This window comes from Nothoprocta perdicaria, unplaced genomic scaffold (assembly GCF_003342845.1).
Source record: "Nothoprocta perdicaria isolate Ctin4 unplaced genomic scaffold, notPer1 scaffold_367, whole genome shotgun sequence".
Classification (NCBI taxonomy): Eukaryota; Metazoa; Chordata; class Aves; order Tinamiformes; family Tinamidae; genus Nothoprocta; species Nothoprocta perdicaria.
The window spans coordinates 240486-258756 of record NW_020455607.1 but is presented as its reverse complement, the minus strand read 5'-3'; the positions used below and the strand labels follow the sequence as shown (position 1 = coordinate 258756).

The 18271-nt window shown below is 50.4% G+C and overlaps 1 protein-coding gene across 1 annotated transcript in view; it reads right to left on the bottom strand.

Annotated features, from left to right (window-relative positions):
* Window positions 1–18271, bottom strand: part of LOC112951726 (ankyrin repeat and fibronectin type-III domain-containing protein 1-like) — a 155425-nt gene that overhangs the window by 64142 nt on the left and 73012 nt on the right. Inside the window, exon 2 of the mRNA XM_026044485.1 lies at window positions 7021–7061. The gene's annotated coding sequence lies outside the window, so the exon portion shown is untranslated. The remainder of the gene's footprint in view (window positions 1–7020; window positions 7062–18271) is intronic.

Here is an 18271-nt window from a genome sequence, read left to right as displayed (position 1 = left end):
TACACAGCCGTGGGGCTCAGCGATGATCCGTGGAGCTTACTGGCTCTGAGACACGTCTTCATGCTCGAATGCGTTTGATAACAAACATCAACCACCAGTGCGTGATGGCTGTTAGTTATGGGCAGGAGGAGAAATGAGTCAGTGGGCTGGGGAGCAGGTGGTGGACAGCTTTCTGCCAAAACCTGGCCCGTTTTKGCAGAAAACCATCCCCAGCGGGAGGCTCTTCAGGCAAAGCCAGGCCACCCAGCGCTGCCAGGCAAGTGCCCTGAAACACACGTCCTGGAGTCGGGGCAAAGGGGAGCAGGACCATAGATGCTGAGGCCATTTGCTGCAATGCTGCAGACTGGGAATCAACACCGAGCGGGTTTTTAATTGGTCTGGAGATGAATTATGGAGAAAAAACCTCTACGGGTTGAAGAGAGGGGTTGGGAGGATTGGAGGAAAAAAGCCCTTCAAGTTTCTATGGCAACTGGCATAGTAAGAGCCTCCATCGCAGTATCACTTAACACATTAAAAGCTGCAGAGAAACAACTGAAACCTAAACTTCCTACCACCAACCGGTCCAGAAGGCACTGTTCCCAGCTGCAGAAGGAGCAGGCAGCAAGGAGTAGGCAGCGGAGGGGCTCTGAGTCCCAGAGCAGGGGTTAGCACAGCCCCGGCACCTCGGGACAGCCCAGACCAAGTGGCACCTTGTCCCTGAGCTCCCTCGGGCCAAGACAGTGCCTTGCACCGTAGCTGCCTCCGGGAGCCCGGGCTGGATATTATGGACCCTGGGCCCATCCAGGCAGGGAAGAGAAGCCTCTGGCCTCATGGATSTGTGAAAAACACCCTGCTATGGTCCTTGTGCCCATTTGCCACAGTTTGTGCCCTCCTTGTGCCCTCCAAGCCACAGTTGCTTGGAGACGAGCATTCCCATGGAGCAAGCAGCAAGGAATAAAATGAGCAAGAAGGCACTGAATCCACGCTGGCACTAAGAGCAGCAAAGCAGATATGATCTCRGGGGGACAAAACCATTCCTGAGAGGCTGGAGATGCATCCATTGCAATGCCCTAGAGGAGGACACACACTTCTGTCTCTCTCGACATATCTATATGTTATAACCACTTCTGCTAACCCTTCTCTCCCCGCCAGCCCTGCTCTCCATYTCCAGACTGGCATCTGTTGGACCATGACATCAAGAGTATCTCTTAAGACTTCCCTTCCTTTCCAAGCATTTAAGGAGGCTTAAAATCCCTCCACCTCCTGGTAACTTAGGCTCTGTATCTACTGGTCAATTCCCCTGAAAAACAGTTTTTAAGCTTGGTTTAAAGTTTCAATGGCTCAAAACGTGCTGCTAGGATACCTTTACCAGCATCATAAATCACTTTTCTTAATGATACTGAGTGCTGCGGAGTTAACTCCTTGACTCTTAAGGAAACTGGCTTAGCCAGTTGGAAGCTAGAATCACACATTTTTGATACATTTTGGAGAACTCTGCTGCCCTCAGATTGCCAATCCACAGCCTATTTTGGGGTCATCTGCCCCAAAAGATCCCAAATCTGCATTATCAAAACAGAGATCRGCAACAGCACTTCTGCCTTTTCCAAAAGCCTAAGTTGGGAGAAGCGTTCTCCACATACACGAACACAGTGTGGGGTGATTTCTCTTAATGATTTCCCCACAGCTTCAGAAGAGATACCTAGAACTCAGCATCACTTCCCCATACTCCACGACCTCCCCTTACAGCACTGTCAGTCTCGTATCTTGCTCCTTTCCTTTCTCCTTATGATTCTTCCTCCCGTTCCTTGACATGTTGTAGGTGCACTTGCAGGTGAAGTTGAGGGAATATCTCAGCTCAATGACTCTTGGACACCGCTAAAGAAGTCAAACGTGGCATACATGYGTATTACTATTATTGCTACTACTGTAATAATCATGTCTGAATTAAAGAGGCAACACTCCACTTAGGAACATGTCTAGCTTGTGATGACACCCTTTAATGTTTCCAAAATGCAGATACTGATCTCTGGGTCCTTTATAACCCCAAGGTTTTATGAGATAATGATTCCTCAATAAAACATTCACTTTCATCCAAATGTTGGCACAGAAAGGCCTTAGTTGAGGAGATCAAATGTTCTATCTTAAGAGCAGAGTGACACTCAGTTAACTGCAGAGACACTTTGGCCTAACAGACACTGCAAGGTAAAATAAACAAGAGTTGCTGCTTTATGGAAAGTGGTTTCAAAGGCTTGCTGCATGTATGCATGCCTGAGGCTAAAGCATAAAAGGTGCGTGGTGGCCTTTAATTGGAAAGGAAGAAAGAGCCATAAGCTAGGTACATATAAAAGGATCTGTGGGATTCTTCTGGAGCAAGGTGTGGGCTGTGAGGCATCAAGTCTCTTCAACACGGTCATATCTTCCTGAGAGACTGAGCAAGCAGATCAGGTGAGGGGCCTTTGTGTTGCTAGAGCCTGACAAATAATAACTTCTCGAGGATGAAGACTCTCTTGACAGATGAACATTGCTCTCAGCAGAGGAGAYAGCACGGGCGGTGAGAGCAAACAGCTCCTGCTCATGCAGCAAATCAGTGACACTTTAATTAAAACCAGGTACTTCAGTCCACCTCTGCTAGAGGTTGGATGATTATTATTAAAATCAAGATTTCTTTCTGATGTAGAAGAAACCAAGTTCTAATCACTGCCTGACTCCAAAGAGCGACTAGATATTACAGAGAATTAGCAAACACATCAGCCTGTCTTGGTCAGTGCCAGGGCACTTACAGGGCCCACCAACTGCTCCTTCCAAGACTGTTATTTAGCAGAAGCACCTCTGGCTCAGGAGATTCCATTCGTCTCTCTGAGTATGGCCCTTGGGTCCTTAGCAAGTAGCCCTTGCTCAGGAAATTGCCTTGATTTGCTCCATAAAGTAATCAAGGGCCTTCTGTCAGCAATTTAGACTGACCTTTGGAAGCAGTGAGAACATTACAGCTGTACTGGCAATTTTCTAATTTGGRGTGAGGAGCTAGCAAGCAGCTCAGGGGCTTGGTTTGGCCCACATGGCACTTCCTCTCTAGAYCCTAGGAGGGCTAAGCTGGACCCCAGCCTAAAGGGCCTGCAGGAAGCTTTGGGATAGGGAAAGCACATTCCCAAACTGGATCTGCCAAGGTAAGATCAAAGTAAGGCAAGGCAACGGTATAGGATGCACAMTGACAACCAAACAAGCTGCTCCAGGAACAGTGTGAGGAAGATGTCTGTGCTTGCTCTAAGAGGACACAGCATGAGGTGAGAGCAGCCACGGTAAGTGGTAAAACCTGTGCTGAAGTGGTGGCCATCCCCAAGCTGCCAGACTCCTCGCTCAGCAAGTTTAGCCACAGAAACTTAGAGCATCTGCTCTTCCTAAGTTGGTCTCTAGCTTGCCCCAGTCTCAGGTGACATATTTTGCTAAGATTGGTGCTTCAACTTTGGTGGCTACAAGCAGTATTCTTGCTTTAATGTTGAAAGAGGGAATATTATCTCACAGGCACACAAAAAGCCAGGAATCACAACTCCTGACACTGGTCTACTCCAGGAGAAACATACATAACTACCAAAGGAAATAAAAGTGGCTCCAGAAGAAGAGYAGACAGCAACAGCATTTCAGTTCTTGCCAGCTCAGTTACTGATCAATCTGACTTCCAACCATCAAGGTCTAAGTTCACTGCTCTTTCTTGAGTGCTTGCAGTTCTGAATTTTCGGCAATCTACTTTGAGGTCTTTGCCTCAGAGCTTCTTGGGTAGAGCCTCACGTAAGGGCTATCAAAGGTGGGTGAAGATCAGCACCTCCTTGTACTCCTAGGACAAGCAGTGATAAAAAAGCATTGCTCAGAAGATTTCTGAGGTCTGTATGGCTGAGAGCACAGCACCTAACTCCAGTGGTTGATGTGTATGAAGGTGAGCCACAACCTTTAAGGACCAACACCAATATCTGAGAAACAGTGAGGTTTCTCACTTGGGTGAAAGGGAGATGGTGATGAGAACTGGTGATGTCTTGACWGTTTTTACACTCCTGTAACCTATGTCTGCCACATGCGAGGCAACTGGAGCCCACAATACTGAGCAGAGACCAAGGATGCTGTTCTGACATGTCTACTGCAGTAAAAGCAGTAGGTTTGGCAGAGCCCACCGCTGTCTCGGAAGAAGAGAAAAGGAAAAGCAGAGGAATTATGAAGTTTACTCCCACATTTTGGAGCTAGAGGGCCAAACATCTGCTGCCAAACTTCTCTCAGATCGCCAGAAAGCGTTCATAAAGCATCAGTGCTCGACTCGATTCTGGGAACCGGCTACAGGCTGCTTCCCATGGTCTTGTTGCTCACAGCCAGGTTGCTAGAAACAGCTGGCTTGCCCAGGGCTTGGAGAGCACGTCTGCAGCAGGTGCTGCAGGAGTGCTGAGCTCTCCTGAGCCTCCGGTCAGTGTCTGCACATGGACCTCCAGCGGCTGCCAAGGGCCCTGGAGCCATGCACAGCATGCAAGAGGGACCTGGGAAGGAGGGCTCCGCACCTCTGCACATCTGGAGGTGCTGCCACTGTGGGAGTTAATAAAAAGGACCATTCTCTTTCAAGGAACAGAAGCTTCAATCCTGCCAGATGTTRAGGTCCTCCCCAGTCCAGCCCAGCAACACAGGCCAGGCTGCAGGAGGGACAACAAGTCTATCTGGAACAGCAACTGGTAGATCAGAAAGCCAAAGCACACAGTGGTGCCGGGCAACACCACAGCCTTAAGCGCTACCCGTCCCACAGCAAGAAAGCACCACACAACCACAGAGGGATTTAAATAGCACAGATGTTAACCGAAGCCATCATATTCTGATGAGTGGTCCCTGAGCCTTGTGGCACTGGGAAAAAGAGACAAAAGTGGCTTAAGGAGAAGAGCTGAGGGGCATCAACATATATTTATTATCTCTAAAGACACTTTTTTCTTTGTTTGTTTTTAACCAGAGAGGTTAACCGGGAACCAGAGAGCACCAGTATGACACCCTTTATCTACCAGACTTCCTGCACCAGCACCCACCATCCTGACTCAACATTTTTTTCCACCTCAGTAAGCTGAGAAGTCCATGTTCTCCAATGAGATGAGCTATATAATAAGACTAATATTTGTATCTAACTCCAAAACTGTCCAGTAAGAATAAGCTGCTATCATATGTCCTCTAAACTTCTGCCTTGAAGGCTCACAAAAGCTTCTGCTGGCCTAGGGATGCTGAAGATACTTTTAACCTTTTTTAAGCATGCTGAGCAAGAGATCAGAGGGCTACAGYGAGAAGCATGAACAGTCTGGAAGACTATTATTAAAGATCACAAAAGCATATTTATAAATCCTTTGCCAAATGTGTGTTGATTTCATCATGGCATCYATGCTGATTCCTTAAACTCCTGGTATATCCTTCTGATCTCCCATAAATCTCAGTGGGATTAAACAGCCTTGGGAATGGCTTTAGCCTGACTTKCAGGCGTCTTGAGCTGCCAGTGCTCTCAGAAAGCTGATGATCGCCTTGGGGGTGAATGGACAGAGGAGCTCTTTGAAATTAGACCTTTCTGGTATGGACCAAGGAGAGCAGTGCTGGATGGTGGGGGAGGGCAAGGGGTGGGATTCTTGGTGGTTTAAAGAAAGGGGATCCAACAGATAAGCGAAAAATGCTCATGCTCCCCTGCACTTGCGCTTCGCATCACAGAGGACAAAGGGACAGCTCTGGAAGATGCTCTGGGATAAAGCGTTGAATCCCGAGTGTGCTACTGAACAATTCGTTTTGATGAAGAGTAAATCAGACAGTGAGGGAGGGTGATGGTGCTGTGCTTACCGCACACCCTGTGCACTGCTGAGGAGCAGATCTCTAGGAATATTTTGGAAAGCAAATAGGAAACAGCCAACACAGAAGGAGAAGGAATTTTGGAGGAGAAATCTTTTTCCCCGCCTTTTCTCCAACCAATCCCTTTTGAATATTCCAGAAACAGCCTCCAATGACAATCCTACACATCAGAGTACATTTCCACAACTTCTGCAACAAGAACAACCTCTAAAAAATAACCACAGTGTTGGGTTCTTTTTTTTTTTTTTTTTAGAACAAAAAGGCTTCAAGAGCATCTTGCCATTTCACTGCCCTGAAACACAAGCAGGAGCAATACAATACAAACCCACAAGCGAACACGCAGAGCAGCACAGAGCATCAGTGCTTTATGGCCAGCTCCCGAGCTGAACCTCTTAACTGCGGGGTTTACAAGAGGCTGCCATTATTCAAATAATCCTGACGCCAAATTTCCTGCCAAATTTCCTTCTTGACTTGAAGGTGCCCTTCTCTAGTGATGCTCTGGAAATGCTGGAGGTAACAGTACGAATGGCCTGAGAGCGCATGCCAGGTCTGCATTTTAATAACGGTCTTGGGGGTTGACAGYCCTTTACAGTGCTCCCTTCTCTCTCGCTTGCAGACTGTTACAGACAGCCCCAAGCCAGGGCCAAGGGCACGCGCTCGGTAACCAAGCGCTTGTGTTACTGGGGTGATTTGCAGAGCTTTTGTTCAAGCACATGGATCGGACTCTTCCTTTTCTTTCGCCCTCACGGCTCACCGCGCTTTACAGAATGCTTACAACGGGTGGAAAAAAACAGACATCAAYGTCAAAGTACCAGCTCGGTGAAGAATATGTGCTCCAACATCAGCCAGCTGCAAGGCAGCACTAAATCAGTCGGGTTTCCGAAGCAGCTGAGCCGTGCAAGGCCAGGGCCAAGGGAGCCAGAGGTCACCTCTGCAGCCCCATCTCAACCACCAGGTACCGGCTCTGTCCCTGGGGCTCGCTCAAGCTGTCTTCATTCCTCCCGACCCAATCCAGTGATTTGCATATGCCCTGAAGTCRAAGTGATTGACAGCCCTTCCACTGTCATCCTCGCTTGTGTAATTGCCGCAGCTATTCTTGTACACCGAAATGTCTAATCTTAGCAAGCCACAGAGCTGCTCGATAATATGGAGCAACTGGGAATTTCCATGCAATTACTCACCACGGCTACGGGCACTTACTTGGGTTGGTAAAAGTCCTTCTTGTCGGCTGACCCCAGGCTCTGCAAGACAAAAGACAAAATGGAGGTTTAACCCTTTGCCAAGGACCTGGGACAAGTAGCACGAGAGAGGCAGACATCTGGGCAGTGGGTACGGGCCCCCTCCATGCTGCTCGTCACAGGTAAGCAGCAGAGAACCTCTCATGATCAAATGTCCCACAGGCAGGCCCTGTGGTGGCCCGGGACATAAAACACCCCAGATCTCAGCACCGTGGCAGGACACAAGTGCTGCTGCCAGCAGTGCCAGCTCAGGGGATTACAGAGAGTGCATGGGGGACAACAGCAGCTCTCGCGTCAATGGCTGAAGACAACATTTCCAGGCCCTGAGGTGGCATCACAGCCTCTCAGGCCAGCAAGAAAGAACACAGAGGAACAAGCTGAACCTAATCTGGTCAGGTATGTTTATGTCTATCTTCAGTTGCAGACAGGTGGCACCTTGCAGTCAGGAGGACACTCTYGTCCCCTCAAGTCTGCCTGGACAGGAGGCTGATGAGGGCTGGCAGAGATGGAGTCGACAGAAAGCCCTTGGCAAATGGCTGACCCTGAGTCCCCCAGCCTCTCCCTGGGGACACGATCACAAAGGCCTTCTGCCCAGCAAAACTCAAACAAGCACCAAGCGCGCGCCTGCAAGCCTCAGACAAGCTGCATGTTCCCGCACGGCAATGTCTTCCCAAGGGCCCTTGGCTTCTCCAGCGACACGGTCAAGTTGAAGAGGACTCTCCRCAGGGGGACAGCTCCTCGCCAGCCGCACGGGACCCATCCTGCCCCGTGGCCACACACGTTCTGCACCTCCCTTGTGGCTGTGGCACCCAGCGCCCCTGCAGGGGTCATCCAGCACCCCTGCCATGGAGGGTGCCCCGCGGCTCCACTCCAAGGCCCATCCTGGTGGAACATGGGGCAGGACCTGAGACAAGCGCTTCAGGAGACACCTCAGGCCCCGCTAAGGACCAGATACCCCCCGGCCATGATGTGCCCCCAGCTCCTTCGCTTCCATCCCGAGGCAGACAGACACACAGACACACAGACCCACCCGAGCCGTGGATCCTCTCCCGGGCCCGGCGCGCGTGGCAGCCCCGCGGCGGCGCCGGGCGGCCGAGCGGGCGGCCCTGCCCTGTGCACGGGCCGGGCCGGGCGGCCGCGCGCCGGGAGCTGCTGCTGTTGTGCTCCTGCTCGGCGTTGCCAGGCAATCGCTGAAGCTCACGCCAAAACAGCGCGGAGGAACGGGGGCGAATACTAATCAGGGGTGCGGGAGCTCCCCGCGCACTCCGCGGCAGCGGGCACCTCCATGGCATTCACCATCCCTCCTTCCCCTAAGGGCTCCGAAGGACCTGCCTTCCACACAGTGACTCCCCGAGCCCACCGAAGTCCACAGCAGAAGACCCCAGGAGCACCTAGGAAGCTCGTTGCCAGCTCAAGGTTGGATCCAGTCCTCCGAGAGCGCTAATGAACAACACAAGAAAACAAAGTTTCTGCTCCTTCACCTTCCAAAAGGCCAACGGGACAGCCACTGCAGGGGACAAGCACTGTCACCAATAACAGGAGAGCAGAAGATGATTCCTTCACCCAGTCACTGGTATCTCAAACATTAACCACGTGTCACATCTATCCAGGAGCGAGACGGAGGTCTCTGCAACCATGCTCTCTCTGAGAGAAAATCACTTGGAAAATTTGGGAAAAAAGAAAGAAAAGCACAATCTTCTTGCAAGTTTAGCAATTGCTGGAAGAGAACCATGGCTTCCAACCCTTTTGTTGACTCCATTGCCAACAAGCCCATGCAGTCTGCAAGTCCCTGATGGGACAATTGCATGAGCAGAGTAAAGGAATGGGTCAATGCAAGCTTATGAAGCAACTGGTTTTGAAAAGTCATGGAGAACTGAGACTAGTAGATATCCAGAATAAAGCAACGAAGCATAATGTTGCAGAGAGGAAAAACAAAAGAGCAAAGTGGGGAGCAACTGGAATAATGACTAATCAAAATATCTGATTTTAAACCATATCAAGAAAACAGAAAACAAGGGGAAAAAAAAAGAAAAAAGAATTCCAGCAACACGGTCCAAGTAATCAGGCCCGGAGCAGCACCAGGAGCTTTGGATCTGCTCCTTGCTCTGCCCCTACACTGCTGTTTGATCTCGAGCCCTTTAATCCCTCTTGCTACCCCTGTTTGCCCATCATTCCCCTACAAARCCCTCCTGTTTTCCCAGAAGAGAAGGGGGGGTTGCATTGCAATCAGATGCAACTCCAGAGATCATCAGAGATCATTCCCACCACACTTCATTTCCTTCCGCTGAGCACGCACAGCAACACRGTAGTGGATCCATGGGGCTCCTGGAGAGAAGCTGGAAAGCACTTGACTTCATGAATCACCACTGAACAGCCAAAAACCTGCTGCTAGCTCACAAAGGGAGGAAAAAGTGGTCAGGGCCAGTGGGAAAAACCAGGATAAGGATACGCTTTCACCTGCCTCCAAGCAAGATGGTGAATAATAATCAGAAGGAGATGTCAAGACATGCACATACGGTATCATAACAGGCAGCCATAGAGAGAGACACGGAAAAAGACCCTGCAGGGTTTGCTGAAAGAGGTAGATGATAAGCTATGTGATAGTCCACCATGAAAAATGGAAGACTCTCTGGTGGAAGGGAACCAGCAAACAGATCAGTGGGAGGAAAGCAGCAAAAAAAGCCCAGAAGCCTGGAGGGTTCTTTGGATCTGGACTTAAGATTGTGAAGGAATTTATCAATGGTGTAGCCAAAAACAAGAATGGCAAAGCAATTTTGCCCAAAGYCAGGATCTGATAATACTCTACCACAGTCTTAACGTGGCGGTGTGGGAATGCTTGGAGCTCAGGGTGGCACCTGGAGAGGTGTCCCCAGCTGAAGAAGTTGGCCTTTGGTGAAAGCTTGAAGGTAGTATTACAAAGTACTCAAAGGGAGTTCGGACTGGTTTTTCTTTCCCAAGTTATTGGATGCTACAAATTCATCTGTGCCTGAGAACTGAAGGGGACAGAGAGCTCCTCAAACTGAGCAAAAGAAGACCTGACGCTTTCTTCTCCCTTCTCCCTTTCTCCTGATCTGATCAGGGATGTGAAGGTTTTTATATATGCATCTATCTAGACATATGCACACACACACACACACACACAGATATCTAAATCAAATACCTGCATGCAAGCATGCAGCTTTATTGGTTGACCTGTTGACTTTTGAGAGGGTGGTCTGCTGGCTGCTCCTGTGCATCCATCGGTGTGTAGCTGAGGTCTCTGCAAAGGCAAAGCTGCAGTACACAGTCTCTCTGCTCTCAAATTAAATCTGCAGGAGCCTTGTGAGACCTGCTGCTCCTGCTCAGGGTGCCGGGGAGCTTGTGGCCTTGCCAGGAGGCCCCGCGGGAAGTGTCAGCATCACCACGTTCAGAGAGTCCCCTGCAAGCCCTAAGCCTCCCTCACCACGCAGCATGAGTCACCYTCCAGCGGGGCCTGCCGCATTTCTCCTCGCTTGCTCATTTCATTGATGACTCAAGGTTTAGGAAGCCCATTTTAAATCCCTTAATGAAATAATGGAGAGAGTCATTTTTATCGGCAAGTATTTTTAAAACAAATATTTCAGAGGAGGCTTGCACCCATCCCCGCCATTCACTGCAGAGAACAGGAGGAGCAGGAGGACCCCAGCGCAGCCTCCTTCAGCACAGGGGCACAAACAGAAGCAGGAGCTGCTCCGGCCAACCCAGCTCAAAATACCAAGCAGGGCAGCTACCACAAGCTGTCAGACCCCCTCCGAGAWGTTAACATTCCTCCTCCCATCAGGGCCATAGGAAGCGGGTGGGAAATGAGAGCACTGTTCCAGGTGACATCCYGCTGAAGATGACAGTGCGCAGAATCCCTCACTCACCAGTGCTTGTGCGCCTTTGGAGGGCCTGTCTTTCTGAACGTGGCTATTCGCCGGCCTCTAACATCTTTCCTCTGCAGATCACCTTGATAAAGCAACTACTCAAGGCGAAGGAAGCAGCAGACTAGGACACTAAAGCAAAGTCCACAACTCCCGGGCCAGTCTGGCAAGAAGGATGGATTCTTGCCAGAATGTYGTCTCAYGCACGGCTGAAGTCCCTCACCACATGTCACCTCATCCCCTCCCCATATAACAACTGGATCAGGCTTGCATTGCACTACTGCTGAATGAAAGACCTCTTGGTTTCATGCGCAAGAGCTCCTCTGCTCATGCTGCAAAAAGGTGCAACAACACAGCAAAACCCTTGGAAATGCCAAGAGCTTGGGAAGAACGCAATGAGAGAGCACCTCTCATGATGGTTTTTTAACCCAGACAAGGTGAACTGAAAGTGAAAGGTCAGCATGGTTTTACTACCCATTGAGGAACCACCATAAGGGCACAGGCCCAGCTTCTCAAAAACCACCCTTCTGCAGGTTGTTTTTAGTCTGTCTGTAAAAGCAGCCTCCCAGTTGAGCTACTCAAGCAACACACAGTTGCATTCACACCTTCACCGAGCCTTGCACAACAACATGAAAAGCAAAGTAACAGAGACGAAGCAAAGCCAAGGCAACAGGCTCCTCTCACTTCCCTGATGATGCTCTCAGCGCTGCCCTTTCCACCCTCTTCACTGTAACACACAAGAGAGAATAATCATCCTGAAAAAGCACACAACATCCAAAAAAAAAAAAAAAAAAAGAAAAAATGCACACAACAACTTGGAGTCATTTTGGGGCTGCAATACCATTGCAGCTTTTATACTGGATTTTGTACAAGATGTCAAAGACCGACATTTGAGGGACTGCCTAACTTTGACTTGAAACATAACCCAGGACTTTCACACATCTTTTGCAAACTTACCAGAATTTGGACTGATGTGATCACTTGAAATTATTGGCTTAATTTCACATTTGAAGTATTAAGCAAATTATTTTGTAAATTACTTRAGCTCTGCATTGCAGAAACCCAGGTTATACCGCATATATAAGCTCCTAAGCACCTGCAAAGCCAGCCTCACTCACCTCCAATAAGATTTAGAACAACACGATGCAGGCATAAAAGACCAAAAAAATKTAAAAGACCATTCTGAATTCCAAAATTCTGCAGATCTGGGAAGATAACAGTCAAGGGAGTGGAAACAACAGTGCTCACATGGGGCAGAGGGATTGTGGTGTTTATTCACAAGAGCAGATCATCAATTCTGTTGTACTTGTTACTCCCCTAAATGCTGCCAAGCATAATCCCACCTCATCTTTTTTTGGGGGGGAGAAAGCATCTCTAAGAGAATGACGTTAGTAGCAAGTCCAACGAAGCCTTGTACACTTATTTAGAAACTACACCAAAATAATCCCCCGAAGGTAAGCAGCTGCTTGCAGGTGGCAGCTAAGTTACTCCAGTACAACCTGGCTCACTAGCTCCCAGAGCAATCAATGCCCACATGAACAAAAGAACAGACAGAAAGCAAGAAGGGAGTTATTTTTCCATGCTAGAAGAGCACACTGCAAAACAAAACAGTGGACTGACATTGACAAGAGCCTGCATTGCTAGCCTGCCTTCTGCATCTTGTCTCCTGATGGAATTTCAGGTGCCTTCTCCATCAGCTCTACCTTTGCGTTGCCTACTGCCACCGACTGATGCTGATCCCCGAGCTGTGCTGGGCAGGCTCCATTTGTGGTTCTGGCACCTGCASAGCTCCCTAGGGCAGACCAGGGCATGGGGAGGACGAGTTAGCAGAGCCCATCATCCTTGCTTGGCATCTTGCTCGTGGCTGAATTTGAGGCTGGCTGAACCATCTGCTTCCAGTGTTGAGGTGCTGCTCACCAGCTCTGCGTCAGGAGAGGGCTCTTGGCCGCCCAGCTGTGTGTGTCCCCGCACATCTAGAGGCAAGTGTGGCTGGGCAGCACACCTCTGGAGTGATGGGAGGACGAGGGTGATACACGCAMGGTTGCTAGCACAGCAGAACTAAATTGTGGTGGCAACAGGAAGGAAAGGGATGGGGCAGAGCTGCCACCCACCCCCACATGGCAGAATGGAGATAGCAGGGGTCAGCACGAAGCAGGGGGAAGAATTAACACACACTAAGAGGTACCAGCAAAACTGTATGTTTTARATGAAGAAGATGGCCCTGCAGACTGTGCTGTTGCCCTAGGAAGACACAGACCAAACTGAGAGGCCGGGATGCCAGGCAGCAAGAGGGGGAACCGCGCGGCATCGCACTCCTGCYGCAGGACAGCAGGCCCAGCCGCTGCAACCCCATCTCCTCCCGCCTTCGGGACAACGGMCCTGAGGAGAGAGGGCGGACAACTCCCCGCAGATCCCGCCCAGCCAAAGGAGGACAACAATGTGGCTAACACTCGCTCTCCAGCACCTAGCTCATCCCGGCCCCAGCCACACACTGTGGCAATAGACATTCAAGGAACACTGAAAAACGTTCAAGGAACACTGATCTGCTGGAGAGCAGCCCSGCAGAGAGGGACCTGGGCGTCGTGGTGGACGACAAGTTGACCATGAGGCAGCAGTGTGCCCTGGTGGCCAAGAAGGCCAACAGGATCCTGGGTGCATTAAGACGAGCGTCTCCAGCAGGTCGAGGGAGGTGATCGTCCCCCTCTACACAGCCCTGGTGAGGCCACATCTGGAGACTGTGTCCAGTCCTGGGCTGCCCAGGACAAGAGGGATGTGGAGCTGCTGGAGAGAGTCCAGCGCAGGGCTACGAGGATGATCAGGGGCCTGGAACATCTGCCCTGTGAGCAAAGGCTGAGGGAGCTGGGCCTGTTCAGCCTGGAGAAGAGGAGGCTGAGGGGGGACCTGMTCAGTGTCTATAGAYACCTCAAGGGAGGCAGTGAGGAGGAGGGGGCGGCCTCTTTTCAGTGGTGGCCAGCGACAGGACTAGAGGAAACGGCCACAAGCTGAGGCACCAAAAGTTCYRCAGGAACTTGAGAAAACACTTCTTGACAGTGAGGGTGMCAGAGCCCTGGCACAGGCTGCCCAGAGAGGTTGTGGAGTCTCCYTCTCTGGAGATCTTCAAAACCCACTTGGATGCAGCCCTGTGCCCCGTGCTCTAGGTGACCCTGCGTGTGCAGGGGGTTGGACTAGATGACCTTCCAACCTTAGAGGTCCCTTCTTAGAGGTCCCTTCTTAGAGGTCCCTTCCAACCTTAAGCATTCTGTAATTCTATGACTAGGAGTCTGATATACCTTGTAAAAGAAAACATGCTGAATTTTACAGAGTCTGAGGTTTTATCATGGAAATATATTTGTTCTACTCTATATCAACGAAAGAAAGATCCCATTTTAAGCACAGGACCATCTCAAAGCCAGAGAGCATGGAAAGCAGGTTGACCTTCCCTTCCTAAAAGAAAACTGCCCCAACTRTCTCCTAATGCAGTTGCATGCTGCCAATAAAGCTATGGTCAGATGCCAGGCTAGACTTCCCACTAAACCATCCATCCAATGCCTCCCAAAAGCAGGTGGACCCCCTCAGGCTTCTCCAGTTTCTGTTGGCAAAAGTCTAGAAGTTGTCCTCTGATCGATCCTTCATTCACCCTCAGGTCCAGGACCAGGAGAAGGGGAGACCTTGGAGCTTTTGCAGGGGATGAAATGCAAAAGCAAAGCTGGTTCCTTGGAAAACTGACTTTATCTTCACCCAACCTATATCTGACCCAAGGGAAAGATGAGCTGACCTGAGAGCAACCTAGTTATGGGCCCCTTGCCCCAGAGCACATGTGTCACAGCAGCTCAGCCTGGATTCTGCCAGCACATTGTCTTTATGAGAACCTGGCCAAGCTAGAGCAGTGCTGAACTTCTCAAGCAACATGACATTCCACTTTATCCTTCTCCTCCTCTTCATCTGAAGAAGGCATCATTGCAACTGCTGCAATGCAGAGATCTGCCAGCTTCTGGACATGCATTCCTGCTGAATCAAGTCTCCAAGTCACAGCACTTGCAAAAGCCACCAGAGCCTGCAAAGTGCCACACAAGGAGGGTCCCACACCTCCCTGCTTGTTTTTAGCTAGGAAGGTAATTAAGGGCACAGAACAGGGTTCACTGCAGCATGAAACTTCACAATCAGGACTGGATATTTCACCAGCTCGGGTAATGAGGACAGGCTTCCTTCCTAAGCCCGCGGTCCTACCAGGAGGAAAAGCGAGTCAGCTAATGAGCTTCTGCAAACACAGCTCCCCGCCACCTCTCAGCATTATAAACAAGTCCTTTTCACTCAGTATTTCATTCCCCTGCTATGCTGCCTTTGCACCTCCTCTCTGCATCTCCTGAGCCCTTCTACCTCCTCCATTTGATCAGCCAAGCCCCCTTCCACACCACACTCCCAACTGTGCAGTGGTTGCTAGCTCCGAGCTTTCAAGCCGTGCTTCCCCTCTGCCAGGCTAAAATGAACCATTTTTGGTTCATTCTTTACCAGGGGCATTTCTTTACATAGACTGCATGCAGGAGGCTTTTGGCTGTACTTCTACAGTACTGCTACATACCTGCAAAAAATAATTTATGCAAATGCATATATACACACCCATATATATACATATGCATGTATGCATATATACTTTTTTTTTTTTTTAAATAAACTTTTCTAGGAGGAATTCCCTGAGTTTTTCTAAGGGCTGCACACAGAAAGGCACAGAAATGTGCACTTGTTGGGCCACAGAAGAGCTTCTCCGGATCAAAGAACTTGTAAAACTGCTGGCAAAACTACTGGAGCTTGTAAACGCAGCGAGCTTAACAACACAGAGTCACCCATTCGCATGCATCCTCCCCTGCTCTCCAAGCTTTAATGTATCCAAACCCTTCATCTAGGTGATACGGGTCCAAAAGTTGTGGGGGGAAAGTCTCACACAGGCTCTACATTCCCTCATCGGTAGCTCGTACAATTAAATGCGCTGTGCATGTTGTGTTCTCCTGCCTTCTTTCCTCACTGCAGCCTGCAAACTATTAGTGCAACTTGAAGCATGTTGGGCAAGAGCTGTGCTGGGGCTTAAGTGTTTGCAGAATCAGGTCCTAAATGCGGAGCTGAACACGTTGCTATTTATATCCCCAAAGCCTCAGCCGAGCACATGCAGCGGGTGCAGCACGGCCGAGCTAGCACTGCTCTAGAAACCTGAATTTTTGTTTTTGCCTYTTTTTTTTTTTTTTTTTGAGTGAACTGAGCTTCATGTTCATTAACGACCCGCCTGACATTTCCAAAAATACAAGCTTGCTTTTTTTGCATCTTTGGATGGCTGCACTCGCACGCGCTTATAGTGGCTTACAGGTAAAGCCACACGCTTCAGCACTGAAAGCAGGGAAAAAAAAAACCCAAGGAAGCAAAGGGGGGTTGGAAGCTGTGCAGTCAGCTTTCAGCTCCAAAGACCTGCAGCTAATTACACCCTGCCCCGCAGCACCGGCTTTAAATGCTGTATTGCAGTCCCCRGGCCTTGCTGCGCGTCACTCACCCTGACAGCAGGTCTGCCCGCCAATCTAGCTAATTATAGTGCAGGGCAGCAGATTGCTGGGCTCCCTTCGTGCTCCTCGGAACGAGCCGCGCGCTCCTGAYGCGCTCCTTGGCCGCGGCCCTTCCCTGCCGCGGTCTGGGGGCGGTGCGGGCTGCAGGAGGGCGTCATTGGGGAGGTCAATGGTCAAAACGACTCCTCGGGACTGACTTCCCAAGGCGGGAGGTTGAGTGCCCACCATCCCGTCCACTCTTTGCCCTGCCCTGCAGAGGCTGGGAGCAGGCTGAGCTTGGCCAGTCCCCTTGAAGGCAGCTTGCCTGCCACTGGCCACATGGTTCTTCTCAGCTAGGGCTTCTCCTTAGACAATGCGGAGTTCTCTGCATCTCCCTTGTTTTCTCACTGCATCTTCATATGCCCCACTAGTGCTCTGCCCTTTGCGAGGCCCTGGTGCCAGATACCCAGTCTTGGGCTGCACCAAGAACATCATCCCCTACGTGTGTTCCTGGGCCACAGACTGAGGCCAGACATCTCCTGGCTGCAGAAGGATGAGTGTTAATCTCAGGTTTGTGTTGGCAAGAGCAAAGCTAGGTGGGAAACTCTTCCCCTTGGAACCAAATGTTAGGCTGAGCTCCTGCTGCCAGGGCTGAGCTCAGCACTGCACTCACCTCCGTTCCCCAGCGGTCCCAGCAGAGCACGATCCAAGCTGAGCAACACACCACAGGCTTTGAGCAGTGGGTCCTCAGCTGGCCCTGGGGAGCAGATGGCCCCACAGGCACACAGCAAGAGCGCTGCCACCAGAAGYACCCTCTGGTAAGGCAAGGGCAGATGGGAGAGGGCTGAGCTTGGGCAGTGACCTGGGCCAAGTGGCCCGTCACCCTTCCCTCCATGAATTATTAATAATTGCTACGCAGAAGAGARCTTCAGGAACCTGAACCAGGCTGTCAGTGGGGGACCAAATAAAACCCAAGSTTTGTGTGGGACATCTTCCAGCCAGAGCTCAGAACACCATCGCAGCGCAGGTCTCTCGTTATTTTGGCCCAGAAAGAGGCTTCCCGGGGCTATACGACGTCTGAGTCAAAATATGTAAATACAAATCATCACTTCTTGGAACGTGGCTCCCAAGTGCTGGCCCCACGCCTGTCTTTCATGGCAGGACACACACAAGCCCATGGTATGTCTTGGCGCAGCGGGACCCTACACCATGGCCAGAGCCACTTGCAAAATGATGTCAAGACAGGGCTGCGGGCTTCTCCAGGGCCCAACGGAGAGGAGAAACCCCTGTGCCAGCCCTGCTCCCAAGGACCATCGAGGGCCTTCTGCCCTTGATAAGCTCCTTGCCACATTTATGCCATACACAACGAGCGAGGAGATGAAGGGCCTCGCCAACGCTCTCGGACATGAATATGGTGAGGACTTTGCAGGCAGACGCCAACGTCCATGCTCCTTATGCCCTCTCGGTGCTCCCAGCCCTTGGTCCTTGGGGATTTGAGCTTCCCACSTCCCCAAGCCCCACTTCTCCATCTTCCTCCTCCTAAGCCGTGCTGTGGCTCCTCGGGGTTGTCCACCCAGCAAGGGAGAAGGATGCCATTGATTCCTTGCATGCGTATTTAAGAGAGTTACGGACACCAAAACAAAATGACTATTCAAGCAAAATTCCACAAAAATGTTATTAACATACATTACAGGTGAGGGTTTCGACAGGAAAAGTCAGGGAAAGCTCACTTAAGCTCCATATGCTTTTCCAAGGACTAAGCAGTAGAAAGCCATGTTTATTCCAAGCTACTTGATTTAGAGAAGAC